General features: G+C 36.2%; 1 protein-coding gene across 2 annotated transcripts in view; it reads right to left on the reverse strand.

Annotated features, from left to right (window-relative positions):
• ngfa (nerve growth factor a (beta polypeptide)) overlaps window positions 1-17200 on the reverse strand; it is a 44787-nt gene that overhangs the window by 26273 nt on the left and 1314 nt on the right. Inside the window, exon 1 of one of the 2 annotated variants that reach the window (XM_057830347.1) lies at window positions 12062-13161. The exons of the other annotated variant lie outside the window; for it this stretch is intronic. The gene's annotated coding sequence lies outside the window, so the exon portion shown is untranslated. Of the gene's footprint in view, window positions 1-12061; window positions 13162-17200 lie in introns of those variants that run through there. 2 annotated transcript variants of the gene reach the window in all.

The following is a 17200-nucleotide window of genomic DNA, read 5'->3' on the forward strand; positions in this document are numbered from 1 at the left end:
ACAATAATTTACAGAAAAATATGGCATATTTTATAGATGGTTTGAATTGCGATTAATTACGATTAATTAATTTTTAAGCTGTAATTAACTCAATTAAAAATTTTAATCGCTTGACAGCCCTAATATATATATATATATATATATATATATATATATATATATATATATATATATATATATATATACTTACACTGCTCAAAAACTAAAGGGAACACTAAGGTAACACATTGTAGATATGAATGAAGTAAATATTTTGATTAAATGCTTTGTTCTTTCCATAGTTAAATGTGTTGATAACAAAATCGCAGAAAAATTATCAATGAAAATCAAATGTATCAACCCATGAAGGTCTGGATTTGGAGTTACGTATTCGCAAAACGAAAATGGAAAAACACACTACAGGCTGATCCAACTTTGATGTAATGTCCTTTATTCAAGTCAAATTGAGGCTCAGTAGTGTGTGGTCTCCGCGTGCATGTACGACCTCGCTACAACACCTGGGCATGCTCCTAATGAGACAACGGAGGGTGTTCTGGGGGATCTCCTCTCTGATTTGGATCAGGGCATCAATGTGCTGCTGGACATTCTGAGGAGCAACCTTGCTCCGCCAGATGGACCTAAACATAATGTCTCAGAGGTATTCTATTGGATTTAGGTCAGGCGAACGTGGGGGCCACTCAATGTTATCAATTCCTTCTTCCTTCAGGAACTGCTTGTAATCTACAACCACATTGTCGGGCATTGTTGTGGACCAGGACGAACCCAGGTCCCACTGCACAAGAGTAGCTTATGGCAGTGGGTCCAAGGATTTCATCCCAGGACCTAATAGCAGTCAGGGTGCCATTATCTAACCTGTCTGTGTGTCCTTCCAAGGATATGCCTCCACTTACATCACTGATCCACAATCACACCGTTGATGCTGAATGATGTTTTAGGCAGCATAACGTTCTCCACGGCATCTTCTGACCCTTTCACGTCTGTGCTCATGTGGTCAGGTTGAACCTGCGTTTATTGGTGAATAGCACAGAGCTAGTGGCGTAGTTGCAAATTCTGGTGGTCTATGGTTAAAGTCAATCGAGTTCGACAGTGATTGACAGAGAGAATGGGGCTTACTACAGGATGTCAGGCCCTCAGACCATCCTCATGAAGACTGTTTCTGATTGTTTGGTCAGAAACATTCACACCAGTGGCCTGCTGGAGGTCATTTTGTAGGGCTCTGTGGCAGTGCTTATCTTGTTCCTCCTTCAACAAAGGAGTGGATACCGATCCTGCTAAGGGTTGAGGGACCTTCTACGGCCCTGTCCAGCTCTCCTTGAGTAACTGTCTCTGTCTCCTGGAATCTCCTACAGGCCGCAAGGTTGCTCCTCAGACTGTCCAGGACCTCAGGGATGCTCTGGTCCAGATTTGGGTGGAGATTCCTCAGGTGAACATCTGCCACCTTTAACAGGAGCATGCCCGGCGTTGCAGGGAGGTCATACAGGCACACGGAGGACACACACTCTTCTGAGCCTCATTTTGACTTGTTTAATGGACATTACGTCAAAGTTGGATCAGCTTGTGGTGTGTTTTTCCATTTTAATTTTAAGTGTAACTCCAAATCCGGACCTCTATGGGTTGATACATTATATTTTAATGAATGTTTTTTTTGTTGTTGTCAGCACATTCAACTATAGAAAGAACAAAATATCTAATAAAAATATTTCATTAATTCAGATGTACAACGTGTTACGTTAGTGTTCCTTTTCATTTTCTTTTGTTTGTGGATTTGTTGTCAATTCAACCATGAGGAACCGCACAGTCGAAAGAAAACAAACTAAGGACTCCTCAGAATCAGAATTCCTGCTTTTTTGTCCATCTATTATCTGAATAAAAATTCTAAATCCTTTATCTCAGATCAAAGAAATCTGGTCTCAAATCTGGGAGGGGGGGGGGGGAATAATCACAGCATCTAGGAAGCCTAATCCCAAACCTCCTCCTCTATCTGTTGGGCCAAATCCCACACTTGGGGACACGTCATTTTTCCATGACGCCTGACTTACACTGTGCTGACATCTGATGCTAGGAGCAAGGGTGTAGGCCCATGCATCAAATAGGTATTTAATGCGTCAGACATTAGGGTATGTATGCATGCACACATGCATGGTTTTCTTTCAATATTCAATCTCGTATCGAGGAGTTTAAGGCATTGAGCGTTAAACATATGGCTTGTCCCCACGGTATAGAGCCACCGAGGAGATATAGCAGAGCAGAAGATATTTACATTCATAAGAATTAATTGCACACAAACTTGAAAGTCTTTTATAATAACAAATCAAGTAGCAGACTCTCATAACAAGTCACTGTATACAAGTACGTATATGGAGGGAATTAGACTGAGCCTGCAGAATCACAAGTTTATTTTTCTCTCTCAATTGCTTCCACTAAGACTATGGATCAGACTGATGGTAGTCATTAAATTCGCATGTCATACCAACCCATTGGGCATTGCAGATGAAAATTTAATATCAACACATTGAATATGAAGAACATTGTCTCTATTGTTTCTGTGGTGACATCTCACCTTGCTATTTGTAGTTGTGTAGAAAACTTTACCACACAATAAAATTAAATGTTAATATTTAAACAGGTACTAGTCTAGTAGTCTTGGAAGTCTTATACCAATATTCTAATATTCAGCATAGGTCAAAATGTTGTCCTGGTTGAAGTGTATTATTAATCTCTCTGTCTCTCTCTGTCTCTCTCTGTCTCTCTCTCTCTCTCTCTCTCTCTCTCTCTCTCTCTCTCTCTCTATATATATATATATATATTTATATACATATTTGATGCAATTGTAAGTTAAATGGTTCTGCAAACGGTAAGGTTTGAAATTTCTCAAGGTGTGATGTCACGCCATGTCTTATTATGCAAGTAACTGACCTCTTCGTTCTTTCTCCTCTCATCCTTCCATTAATATCAGGAGTGCTGAATACTGACAAAAGCCTTCTATAGGTTTCCAGTTCCTTGTTTTAATATGTGCTGCATTCAGCATACAGTATATAATTAAGGCATTAATTTAAAATCTATACATGTGCGTTTGCTGTGGTTTAGTACAATTCTTTTCTCGCATGACCAGTGACTGTCCCATGCAATTGGTCACCATCTCGTAGCCAACTGAGAGGCACTTTTCTTTGTTTCCTTTTTGCTTGGTCCTCAATCAATGTATTTTCTATTGTGGTATCTTAACAGCGCTATTTGGCAATATTATTTTATTATTTGAGTAGCAAGTTGTTTAACCAGCCTAAATTGTGTTCACATAGTTGCCACATGTTTAAAGATTGCACTTTACATAGAGCGAGTTGAGAGTTGGCTGCAGGCTCCACAGCAGGCTTACCTCCACTTCTTAGAGTGTGGGGGGCACCTGCCATTCTATTGGCAAGGTTGCAGTAACAAAGAAATTTCTTGGGGGTATGTCGGCTAAATTTGGGTGTACTCCCTTGTCCTCCAGACTCCCTAGAGAAATACAGCTATTTCATTTGGGTTTATTCGGAGACACAAGATGACTGCGAAAAAACTTTCCGCTTGTTCAATCAGAACGATTGTGTGTACCCGTGGGGAGTCTCCATAGAAGTCCCGTGGGGAGTCTCCATAGAAGCCCAACATGCTCCAGACACCAACAAGAAGACAATGACTTAGAGCAGGGGTCCCCCAAACTACGGCCCGCAGAACGGATACGGGCAGCCTCCACATTTGGTCAGGCCCCGTGAACAATTTTTTTTTCCCCCAATAGTGTTATTTATTTCCTGGCTTTTTTCTGTGAAGAACCCAGAGAGGGTTATTTGGTTATTATCTATTTTATTAATAGTGTTATATTATATTATATTATATTATATTATATTATATTATATTATATTATATTATATTATTTTTTTGGGCTGTCAAACGATTAAAATTATCAATCGAGTTAATAACAGCTTAAAAATGAATTAATCGTAATTAATCGCAATTCAAACCATCTATAAAATATGCCATATTTTTCTGTAAATTATTGTTGGAATGAAAAGATAAGACAAGACGAATGTATACATTCAACATACTGTACATAAGTACTGTATTTGTTTATTATAACAATAAATCAACAAGATGGCATTAACATGATTAAAATTCTGTTAAAGCGATCCATAGATAGAAAGACATGTCGTTCTTAAAAGATAAATGTTAGTACAAGTTATAGAAATTTTATATTAAAACCCCTCTTAATGTTTTCGTTTTAATAAAATTTGTAAAATTTTCAAACAAAAAATAAACTAGTAGCTCGCCATTGTTGATGTCAATAATTACACAATGCTAATGGTGCTGAAACCCATAAAATCAGTCGCACCCAAGCGCCAGCAGAGGGTGACAAAACACCAAAAACCACAAGTAACAAATGGACATGACAATGTGCCGTCATTTTAATCTGTTTGAGCAGGGCATGTGCGTTAAATGCGTCAAATATTTTAACGTGATTCATTAAAAAAATTAATTACCGCCTGTTAACACGATAATTTAGACAGCCCTATATATTATTTTATATTAAATTATTATTACTTTCTGAAAAATAAATTTTTACATTTAGGCACTCCTGCAATCGTCACACTTTTTCTGTTCCAAACTGACCCGACCCCTCATCAGAGAAAGGAAAAGTTATGTGGCCCCCACAGGAAAAAGTTTGGGGACCCTTGACTTACAGTCTTGAAAAACTGTGTCAGTGTGCTGACATTAAGTGTGTGATTGCTTCCTCTATGTAGAAATATTATAATATTCCAATATTCTATAGGCATTGCCAATGCTCATGGGCTTTCCACCGATACACCCACTCCACCGACGGCCAATCGGAGCAAAAGTATTCAAATTAAAACTAGTTAGATGCATATTAATGAGAAACCCCACGTCTGCAGAAGAGCCCCAAAAGGAAAACTAAAGTAACTTGCAGAATGACATTCTGGGCACTTTCAACTCAAATGGTGTTGCACACCTGGTAAAATGGGATCCAATGTTATTTAACAATTATTAAATTAAAAAAGAAACAATCCAACTTTAGTGCCACTTCAACATTGTGTAGGGTACTGGATTGTTGGTGTCTAACAAGTATCGTATACCATTTGGCTCACCTCCTTTACTTCCAATGTAGGGAGACACTGATACTGTACTTGATTCAGGTTCATGGTGCCTGAGCAATATGCTATTTAAAATTAATAGTGTGTTTTTTTTAGCAATATTCGAATAAAACAAAACATTTTTTTCACAACTGAGAGAAGTAATGGCCAGAATCAAGAATACTTGGTACGAACAAATATTTGACTACAAGTAAATGCTATCCTGTAAAAGTATTGCTATTTTAATTTCTTCCTATGTAAATTTAATAATTACTTGATTATGACTGTTAAAACACATAAACTACGCTACACAATTGTTGGGAAGTCACATGACAATTATGTCTGTTTTTTGGGGTTTATTTTATCAAAAAAACCACCACTGCTTTGATGAAAGGGGCACAAAAGAATGTGTTGTACGGTAATAAACCACCTTGTAATGACTCTCCAGTTATATTCAGTTTTTAACACTCCCATTTTTTTTTCGACTGCAATGTGCCTCTGTTCCTTAAAGACAAAACCAGGCCTTTTCTATTCTGTGTGGTCTCCACATCGTTCTGTCATCTCTTCCCGCCTGTGTCCACGCTGCTGAGTCCTAATCTCCCACACCCCCAACCGTAACTGTGTCTTGCTCCCCCTCAAACTGATGCCAACCACCTGTCTGAGTGGGACCTCCCAGGCCCGCACTCCGTCTGTTCGCGGCATGCCATGTTCGCCTGTGAGCAGATCTGCAGCCAGAAGACATAAAGCTCCCAGTATGACCTGGAGCTAAAGCACAGATGGTTTCATATTTACTGATGTGAGTTGTAGGATACAACTAACAAAAATGTCTTCTTCTACAAAACTCATGAAATCAAACAGAGGCAGAAAATCACCTACTTCCTTCCTACAGCTAATGACTACTTTTTACTAATTTGCAGTTGTGTAGGACACCGATAATGACTCATCGTCTAACATAGTGTGTATTCCAGATTGACATAATCCAAATAAGTGCATAACATGCGGCTGCACTTGTGCAAGGAGACTTGGGGCTAAGGCGTGTTTATGTTTGATGTGTATCCAAAACAAACATACTTATGCTTACGTATGTACACACTTGTCACAAACTTGTATAGACCACACTCCTCATGAATCAATTTTCTACCGTCTACAACTGAGCAAACTTTACCCTGGTAACTAATATAACGTTATGTTATGTAAATTTCAAATGCTACCAACTGCAAAAGCAACAACAACAACAAAAAAAAAAACATTCTACAGGATGTGAATAATTAAATTACTTTAACCTAAAATGTTATACAGTATAACCAGAGTTGGGTAGAAACGCATGTACATGTACTCCTTTATATTTACTTGAGAAACTTTTTGAGAAAAATGTACTTCTAAGAGTAGTTTTACTAAGCCATACTTTTTACTTGATTGGATTTGTGAAGAAAATCGCTACTCTAACGCCACTACTTTGGGCTACAAAAGAATCGTTACATTTTTCCTCTTTATTTAACATATTAGTTTTTTTTGGTTTTTTTTTGCTATGGATGCTATTGCCAAGAGTAGTGCTACTAATTTCACCAATGAGACATCGCAACAATAATCACATGATTCCATTACACCAATCAGATGCAAGCTTGCCGTTCTATGATTACGCAAGCCTGTTCAATCACGCGTCTTTAAAGCACTGTAACAAATGAAAAATTTGACATAGAGCGCTGCCCTCAACATGAATCGAAAGCATGGATTTTTATTTATTTATTTTTATTTGGCACCGATTGACAAGGAAAACCGGGGATATGATCCTTTTAATTTCATAATATTAACTATGAAGCAACTACAGTATTCTCTATTCAAACTAAGACCAATTTTCTCCACTAGAGGGCAGAGCACTCATGCTTTCTGGATGAATAATGCTTCGTTACTGTTTTTTTTCTCTGTTTATTTTAATGATACTTTTAAAAAAAATTCTTTAGCTTAATGTGGTTATGTAATGGGTTATTGTACAATATTGTTGTAATAACAGTTCATATAGATAAGTTTGTGCTGAGAGAAAGAAAAAACATTGTTTAAAAAAAATCGAACAAAAATAAGCAGTTACTCAAAATGTTACTCATTACTTGAGTATTCTTTTCACTGGATACTTTTTTTTTACTTGTAGTTAAGTACATTTTTTGGATGACTACTTTTACTCTTACTTGAGTAATATTATTTTGAAGTAACGCTACTCTCACTTGAGTCAACTTTTTTGCTACTCTACCCCCTCTGAGTATAACTTGAAACAAAAAAGTACAAGAAAAAGATATGCTTGCACCCACAGTAGCAGCAAGTTAGTTTCATGTCCCAACAAGCAATAGGTGATATGTATGGCTTCTAAGTCAGGCTGTCAACGCAATCGCAGAGAAACTATTGAGAATGGAACAGCAGCACCAAACTGACACATTTGGATGACAAGGGTATAATTTTAGTTGGAATAACAACTTGCTAATTCCAACACCAATTAGTCAATGTACGGCCCCGCCGCAGACACGTGTGAGGAATCAGCAGGCCGGCGTGCACATTTGGTTGTCAACTCTCAAAAAAAAGGCGCAGAAGACATACATGCACAAACGTGAATACATTAAATTAGAAGCATAGACTTCAAAACCTAGTGATGATGTCTATGGTAGAAGCATGCACAACAGGCATATGTATTTGTTGATGAAGCACCTGTCAAAGCTGTCAATTCTGTTGAATGCAAGCACGTACACTAACAAAAGTGATTTCCTATGAATATTCAGATTTAGTTAGGACTGAAAAACAAGTCTATACAGGTAACATATGTATCCAAATAATTTTTTCCAATTGTTGTGATCTTGAGACTCATATTTATATTGGGTGACATTGTTTTTTTTTTTATTTTTTTTTTTATTTTTTTTTTTTTTGTCTGCAGACTTGATTGCTAAGTTTACAATTTGAAGTTTTAATTCTTTTTTTTCTGTCTGTGTAACTTGTTGATCATCATGCCCCAACCAATCAGAGCTTTAGCAATCTTTTTAGATGTGGCTCATTTTGTCAGTAAAGATGACTGACTTAATTTAATTTTCCTGCTATTGTTTTTGTCTTTATTGATTCGTTGTGTATGTTAGGTTCTAGCCAATTGTTTTTGTTCCTGTATTATCCACAGCTTGTTCCGTTTATTTTGTTTGCATATTTTCTTGGTTCCAACGCGACATTTATAGTTGTAGTGTATTATCCTGTTTATGTAGCAACCTCAAAATACCCCACGATGCATTTATAAAAGTAGTGAAACACAGATGGTCATTAAAAAAAGGAATTGCAATGCATATAAAGTATACAAAAAAAGAAAATACAACATGAAACACCACCAACTAAAATGGGTTGACGGCATTAACCTAAAAAAGAATCAGATTTAAACTCTTTTATGTATTGTCTAAAAGCTTTGACTAGCTTCTGAAGGAGACCTAACTCACACATGATCCTAGCTCAGCATTATGAGATGATGTACACTTTGTGAATATGGATGTGTGTGTGAATAACTTGAATTGAACTGAGTTAGTTTGTTCAATATGAAGTATGTTTACTTAATATTAATTAGTACTATTATATATTAACATCCGATATCTGAGGTATATTGCTGACAATAACATTACAGAGAGTAATTAACAGCCAAGTAATGATTGAAAACTAATGATAATAATGATCAATTTAACTTTTGTTTAATGGATGATTTCACTACACTGTTGTAAAAAGAAAAGTCTTTATGTTCATTCTTTATTTTTTTCGCAGTATATACTGTAGTATAGGTATAGTCCACTACATAAAAACCTTATCTGTTGTATGATATACTAACCTAAATATTTTTAACTCAGCCTGGGTTCACAACAAATGGTCGCAAGAAAACAAAGTATTTTGTGATACATTGCTCCGTTCCAAAAAGTAAAAATATATTTTTAAAAAAACAACAAAAAAACAAAAAACAAAAAAAAACCCACAAGATTATAAAGAAGACAATTACAGAAACGATTGATGCAGAGCCTCAGAGACCTCCAGATCTCAATTTTCCTCCACCAACAAATAGCTTAACCCTGAAGTCGAACTCTGACCTGTAACCTCTTTGTTGAGTGCAGTTGAAACACCTCAAATGGTTTACCTTACACCAAATGCTTACAGCTCAGGCATATTTTTATTTCTAGATGTACACTGGCATAAATTTGACAGGATAATCAGGCAAGCATGGCACAGTAACCGACAAGGAAAATAATACCAATACAAATTATTAAACCAACCAACAATTTATGACAAAAAAAGCACATGGATGGACAAGAAAAAAGGAATCCATCTGATCCTGTGTTGCCTCATTCTTTAATTACGTTATTCTACAGTTTCTTTTTTAATTTAATTTTTTTTTTTTATCGGTCGATATTTTAGCAGTTATTGGAGGGCCAGTTTTTTTTCTTTGTTTATCTAAATATGAGTGCTTCAGTTACAAATTGTTTATAAAAACTTTTTATTGTCTTATCAAAATGCTCTTAAAAAAATCTCTTGGAATGCATTTATGTGCTTCAGACTGGATCACTTCTCCAAAAAGCTTGAGGCAATTAAAACACGAGATGTTGTTTTGGTAGTCAGCACGGCTGTTAAGGAAACAGTGAGGTTAGAGAGAGTGTGGTTGAAAGCAGAATGGTGAAAAAAATAACACAGTGGTTTAAGTTGTCAGCACTCTGGAAAAATCATGCTGACAAGTTGGAATAATTTACTTGAACCCATCCTCAAATTTGTCAAGCTGGGTTTAAGAAGGACAGATTGTTTGGGTAGTTATAACAAATGATTCATACAATAGACATCATAAACCGTTAAACGTTTACAGGCCATTCCATCTCAGAATGTTATAATGTGTATGTGTTTTAACGCAATAGAAAATCACCTGCTATTAAAATAACGCCTATTTTACATTTACATCTAATGGATAAGTGTTTGTTAGTCAATTTATTGATCTGCTTAATGAATGGGAAAATACTGAATGTAAAGAAAAAGTAATCACACGACACATGAATTGACATATGTTCCACGGGCACTCTCCCAGTTCATTGCTTGCCATTTGTTAGATTACTTCATTTCTATGAAGTATGTAGTAAAAAATAATTCACCGTTCTAAATCAGCACAGCGTTTTACATGACTACATGTGTCGCCATCGTGGTTTACATTCCAGACACTGTTAAAAGATAATTACTACCACGGCCATGTTCAAATGCATTACAAACTTAAAGTGTTGTTACAATAAAGCAAACAGTTTCTATATGTTGGGAATGCCATTTCAGGGCTAATCCAGCTACTTTTCTGTACCTTATTTACAAGAACGTAGGTTTGGTTTCAACATTGGTTGGACGATATAACAGCATAACCTGCATGTACACTTTTTGGCCAGGATGCGACATTAATAAGACAGAACAGATTGGGTGAACGGTGGTCAGGCCTACAATTGATAAGCTAAATGATAAATGCAAAATAAATCTGTATTGAATTCTACTAACTTTCAAGTGTATTGGTTCAGGTGATACACCGTTTGAGTCAAGCCTTTGTTTTCAAAAACTAAGAAAGAACCATTTTGAAAACTTCCAGAATAAATGTCTGGATTTTATTAGCAAATTTTAAATTGCAACATTTGAAAGCAACTTGAATTACAGGATATTAACACACACAATAAATAAATAAAAATAAGTACAAAAATAAACATTTCTCTTAAGACCACTCAACATTGTCCGTCTAAATAAATGAAAATTAACTGAAAAATCTTCTTAGTCAGGATAAAACAAAAATAAAAATATAATGGAGCCTTCCTTCAGGTAAAACACTACTGCTTTTGTCCACAAGCACAGCCAAAGTAAAAAAAAAAAAAAAAAAAAAATTACCTTTTTATATTAATGTATGATGAAAAATGAAAAATGTCTGCATAGGCTGCAAATAAAAATATTTTGAAATAAATATTGAAGAAAATAAATAAATTAGTGCTGTCAAATGATTAAAAAAATTAAACTGTGTGATTAATCATGATTAATCACATTTCCCTCTGGATGAATAAAGTTGCTCTTCAGGAAAAAAAAATTAGGAAAATACTATAATTGACTTAAATTTTGTTTTAAGATGGAATGTATGATGTGTGAATGAATTAATACTTGACCAAATAGTTTTAACATTTTATTTAACAACTCAGCTTGTATAAAATAAAAAATAAAATAAATTGTCTGTGTTATACAGCAAAGAGCTTTAACAGATTAAAGTGCCTCAGACTAACAATGTGGCTCAAGTACCGTTTGGCATATTACCTAAAATTAACTAACAATTTAAAGAGCAGACAAGCATAATATAGTAACAATAGCTAGTGTTTCAAAAAATGTGTAAACAACTTATCTGTTAAATTGAACATTTCACACAAATAAATGCAGCATTTGCAGTTTTACACTAAATGGCCTGAAAGCTGTGTGAGATATAAAAAAATAAACTGTACATTTTCACACACTTAACTGAAAAACATTACACTAAACTGTGTGTCAAGGTGTTTAGAAACACTGCTTAAGTTAGCCAGTCATACTCTATATTGTTTTAACCAACTGCTCAGGCAAACTAGCTTGTTGACATTTTCAGATAACAGACCTTTTCTTTTGAACAATGTGCCCTGTCAAAGAAAACAGTCTCTCGCAAGGAACGGTTGTGGCAGGTGTGACCAGATACTTTTTTTGCAAGGTGGGCCAGCTTACTGTGGGCACCACTGTGGGCAGATCACCACTGTAGTGGACATAAGTTGATGCTAGCACTGCCTTGTACCTGTCTAGTGGTTTGTCATTGGTTGTTGTTGTTCTTTGTTGTCATTTGATTTTCAAGGCCCTCGTCTTCGACTATGATAATGGGTCTACACTCGACAGTCTCTGGCTACCCAAATAGCGATAAGTAATCAACCTACTTGTTGTCTTTTTGTCCGAGTCTGCACGCTGCCAGTGTAGCTTGATGACTGCGGCTTGTTTCCGCAGTGTTAGCGCCATTGCTAACACTAGCGAAGATATGCTGGTATGAAGGTGGTACTTTAGGCTGGTTGAGCTTCAATCGAAGGACAGTTCATTACAGCAGTATGTGCACACAACTTTGGTTTTATCCAGATTTCCATTAGGCAGCTTTTTAAAACGGAATTTGCCATGAAGCAGTCCTGGGTCATCATCTTCACTCATTGTGGGTGGCTGCATTTTGTCCTGCATTGCCGCGCGGAGAATGTAAACATCAGCGTGTGGGACAACGGGAGGCAGTTGTGGTCAAACTTAGTGTGAGCGGTAAATTGCGTTATTTTTTTTAATGCGTTAATATTTCCAGATTAATCATGGTTGTTAACGGGTTATTGTTGACAGGCCAAAAAAAAAAACATTTTAAATTGAATAAAGTCATCAGCCAATAAAATGTGCGTCTGAGGGGAAAAAATGGATCGGCAGATTCAGCAAGTGAAAAGGGGTAAATGTAAGTCTGAACATAATGAAAATAATTCACTTAATAATGGTAACGTTAATTCTATACTTACAACGCATGGGAAGACAATCTAAATTACTGTATCAAAAGCCTACAATGGGTGCAGGATATCATTCCAACAAGACAAATGACAACACTTTTTCACCAATCTGGTGTTTTACAAGTGCAATCAGTTGATTGCAGTCAGGTGCTGTAGTGTTATATGCCCCTACTGTCCCAATGCAAACCTACGCCCTTGCGTATTTATTTGGTGGAATGTATAATTGTAGCCTTCATAGGTTGCTTAGGGCTGGCCCTGAGGTAAAATAAATAAAGAAAAAAAAAGCCACAATTAAACTGACAGTCCAGGTGTGTCATCACAGCTTGCCCAGGTGTCCAAGAGAGCAGTCAAGACTCCTCAGACCATTCCATCCTCATGTCATATTTTTCTTGTGTGTAGTATCACTCTAAGGCTTGTGTTATTCCTAATCGACCAGTTAATAACCGCGCATCTTCACATTTTTAAAACATATGCGCTGGCTAAATATGTCTACTGGCTTCCGTGCAAAACTTGATTAACATCTACAGTACTTATATTATGGATAACTGAAATACCAAAATATAATCACATCTACAAAGAAAATGTCCAATGTTAATGGGAGTGTTTGCAATTTTACCCAAAATTGCTTGCTGTCCAATTTGTTCAGAATGTCACTTTGAAATAATTATTTCTGTATGTGTCTGGTTTAAGCCACAGTGTCTGAGGAAAAGAACCTAATTACAGACAGAAGGTGTGAGTGATGAGGTGTCCAATCAATTGTATACCCTCATGGCAGCGTGCCGACTGCTGACATTAAAAAAGCAGCTTATACATAATATGTATAGTACCGTATTGGCCCAAATAAAAGACAGTGTTTTTTGCATTTAAAATAAGACTGAAAAAGTGGGGGTCGTCTTACATTCGCGGTCTAGACGTTATATGCATTCATGACGCTAAATGGCGCCAGATATCATTGAAGCGATGTTCTGTCATGACAGATCTCAGCTACTCTCTAGTTTAACCAGCTTGCATTATTTTATTGCAATGTTTTTCCTTATTCAGATTTGTTTCAAGACTACAGTTACAGTTAGACTTCACTTTGATGGTTAATGCAGTTATTGCGATTTTGTTGTTTTATCACAATAGATTGGTTTATTTACATTTCAAAAACCTCATTTACGAATGTGATTTCACTTTAGTTTACATATTTAAATGTTCAGATATTAAGATTTGAATGAGACAAAATAACATGCTTTTTCTCTCAAATATATTGTTATAATCATTTGTTTCAGATGCACTGTCATTTTTTCTGTATAAAAATTAATTTGGTGTTCAAAAAGTCTTTTTTAAAACTTGGGTGTTGAAAAAGAGAGGGTCGTCTTATAATCAGGGCCGTCTTATATTCGGGCCAATACGGTATTGCCCATCTGTTACTGATGATTAACGAAGAATAGAAAAAGGTAAAATTAAGGTGTTTATCCTGATGAAACAAAGGACCGTTCCGTGACTTGATAGATTTAGTAATACTCGTGGAACACAATATTCCGTGATTATTGAAAATTCAGTGAACATGCTTCGAAATGCCTGGCTAAATAGTATTGGTTGCATGCCATTAATTAATTTATTTTACTTTTATTATTATTATTTTTTTATAAGTGTTGGGTCTAAACTTACTATTGTACTAAGAAAATAATAAAGGACCTGAGGGAGGGCGGAGAGAGAATCAGACTTGAGACGAAGATAAAGCTTTTACGCAAACGGCTGTCAGGAGAAAGGTTGATGCGGAGCATGTGGCTCACAACAAGCTTATCTAATCTAACCCCCGAGGAGCGCAGCCTTTTATTAAGAAGTTGGAGAGCATTCATTGCACATGTGTAAGTTTTGTTTTATCGAGATTGTATCATTTACTGAGAACAGAAACTAGAATGAAACATTATGGTGACGTTTACTGAAAACAGAAACTTTACTCTTTCCATTGTGTAAACACTAAAAAGCATAAGTGAATAGAGAAAACATAATCATAACACCTAGTTTTAAACACACATAATTGCAATAACTATTGTAAATATTGTGAATATTGTTAATACTGTTATTGTGAATATTGTTAATACTGTTATTGTGCAAAAGCATTAAAGCACATCTCACAATAAGATTACAGAAGTATGCCTGCTTTCCGTGTGTCTGCAAGTGGACCACAAATTATTGTGACACCTTCTTTTTCTGAGTAGTGTGTCACTGGGCCCAGAGTTTTCTAAAAATAATCAGGCACAGAATTGGGAAAGGAAAAAATACCCTCCCCATACCACAAAAAAGGCTCATCTTGTCCAATCATGCCGAAAGTTTAAACCAATATGATGATATTTTTTTTCTCAACTGCCCCATTAAAATTTCACACCAAATGGAACAAGAGTAAAAACTAAAGCCCCTTTCAGACATACAGTATATCCTGGTAAATTTCAGTGTAAGGTGAAACGGGATTCACCCGTGTCATGACTTTCAGACATGGGGAGATATCCCGAGCCGGACACTTTCCGACTTGTTGACGACTTGACGCTCTCTGTGCAGGGAGGGTAGGGGGCTGGATTAATTCGGACATTATGTCATTTTTGGTCGGCAGTGGCAACAAAACAAACCACACATTTCCAGAGATGGATGTGGACTCTGTTTCTCTGCTCTAAAATCCAGTAGCAATTTAATTTCGTTATGTTTCCAGTTTAATTTAACTATTTCCAGTGCGTCTTGTTGATAAATGCGATGTTTGTTCACCACTTTTCGTCTTACTGCGAAGAAAGAGCAAATGACAATCGGCCTGCTATGATATTTACGTTATCAAGCTTCGTGCTGTGACTTGGGATTTAAACGGCTGCTTTCACATTTGCCACATCCTGGGTAAGTCCCGGACATTATACTGGGACGTGACCTGGTTAATGTCTGTTTCATCTCTGCGTCAGTCGACCCAGGAAATTGCTTTCAGACATGAGGGCTACCCGTTTAAATCTTGGGATTATAACATAGTTCAGCAAATGTCTGAAAGGGGCTTAAGCTATCTTTATACCTATAAGAAACGTGAATTATTTGAATGTCTTGCAATTTATTTAATTCGTCTAGGTTTTACTCCTATCGCTCTTCTGCCAGCAAAAAAAAACAAAAAACTGATGATACAAAAAGGTCTACAATCTGGATGTAATATCACATCTGTAACATGTGTGCAAGGCCAAAATATTCTAGACCAAGAGTCCGCCCACCTAGCAGTCCAAGAACGAGATATTCTCCAAGACACTCAAAGTGTGGTCTCAAGACTAAGTCTTGCAAGTAAAATTTCCATTTAATAACAATCTATTTTCTGCCCTCTAACCTGTTCAGTGTCACGAGGAAACTTGAAAACATCCCAGCCAACCATGTGCAATGCATTCACAAATACAGTATGTGCACACCCACTGTCACTGAGCTGAATCACTCTGATGCTGGCTGCTTATAGGCTCATCAATTGTATGCCATCCTCTGTGCTTTTTAAAAATGGCAGGTATATGGCCTCCCTTTCAGAAGCATCTTAGGTGATATGGACATTTAGGGTACAGGGGAAAATAGAGTCAAATTTCATGTGGACTTCCAAAAAAAAATGAAAAAACACACTTCCTGATTTATAGTATGTGGATATATTGTAAGATTTTGTTTACTTTATATGCAGCCCTGCCAGTCTGTCACATGCAAGCCTAGGGAAAACTGTCATTTTGCTTCAAAGGAAACCTGAGTTGGTCATGAATAATCATAGACAGCTTTGTCTGCACTGGAAAACTGTCCATCTGCCTTGCATTCACACACCTGTTTTTGTTTGTTAACTGCTTAAGAATGGACCTAAAGTGATCCAAAAAAAAAAAACAAAAAAAACAAAAAAAAAAAACAGCTCAAACAATTAATATTAATGAAAAAGTTAAGCTTTTAGCTTTTATCTATTCCAGTATGTAGCTTAAGTGCAAAAAAAGATCTATCGTTGAGGATGACACTTTTTTTTTTTTACTTTATGGAAATCTACATATGACATGGACAAAGTTATTACTTTGGTGATAAAAAGAAGACATTTTTCTGTCATTTGTCATTACACTATTTTAAGATTTAAATTATTATTATATTTCTTTCATTTCATATACTTAGGGAAGTTCAGTTCACACTCTGCTGCATACTGTTGTCACATGTCTCACAGAAAGCCAGACCACACATAGGAGAAAACTGAAGCAAGAGATGGTCCCCCATTGCAGCAGTAAAAACAGCTGCTATTCTCCAAAGACTTTTACTAGATTTCAGTGTTTCTTTTGGAAGTTTGGGGAGGTTAGATGATGCTTGTATTGGGCGAGAAAGCACTCACTCTGTTTTGATTAATTGGAAGTAAGGACTTATGTTCTTCCATTTGTACACCAAACACAAGTTATTACAGTTTACAGACACTGACAGGGGCAGTTCCCATACTTGTTTGAATGTCAAATAAGATAAAATAATTTTAAAAAAGTGATCAATTGGTGCCAACCATTTTGATTCTATGTGGATTTAATGACAGTGAATGCATAATAAAAA

The sequence above is a fragment of the Corythoichthys intestinalis genome, chromosome 2 (assembly GCF_030265065.1).
Source record: "Corythoichthys intestinalis isolate RoL2023-P3 chromosome 2, ASM3026506v1, whole genome shotgun sequence".
NCBI classification, from domain to species: domain Eukaryota; kingdom Metazoa; phylum Chordata; class Actinopteri; order Syngnathiformes; family Syngnathidae; genus Corythoichthys; species Corythoichthys intestinalis.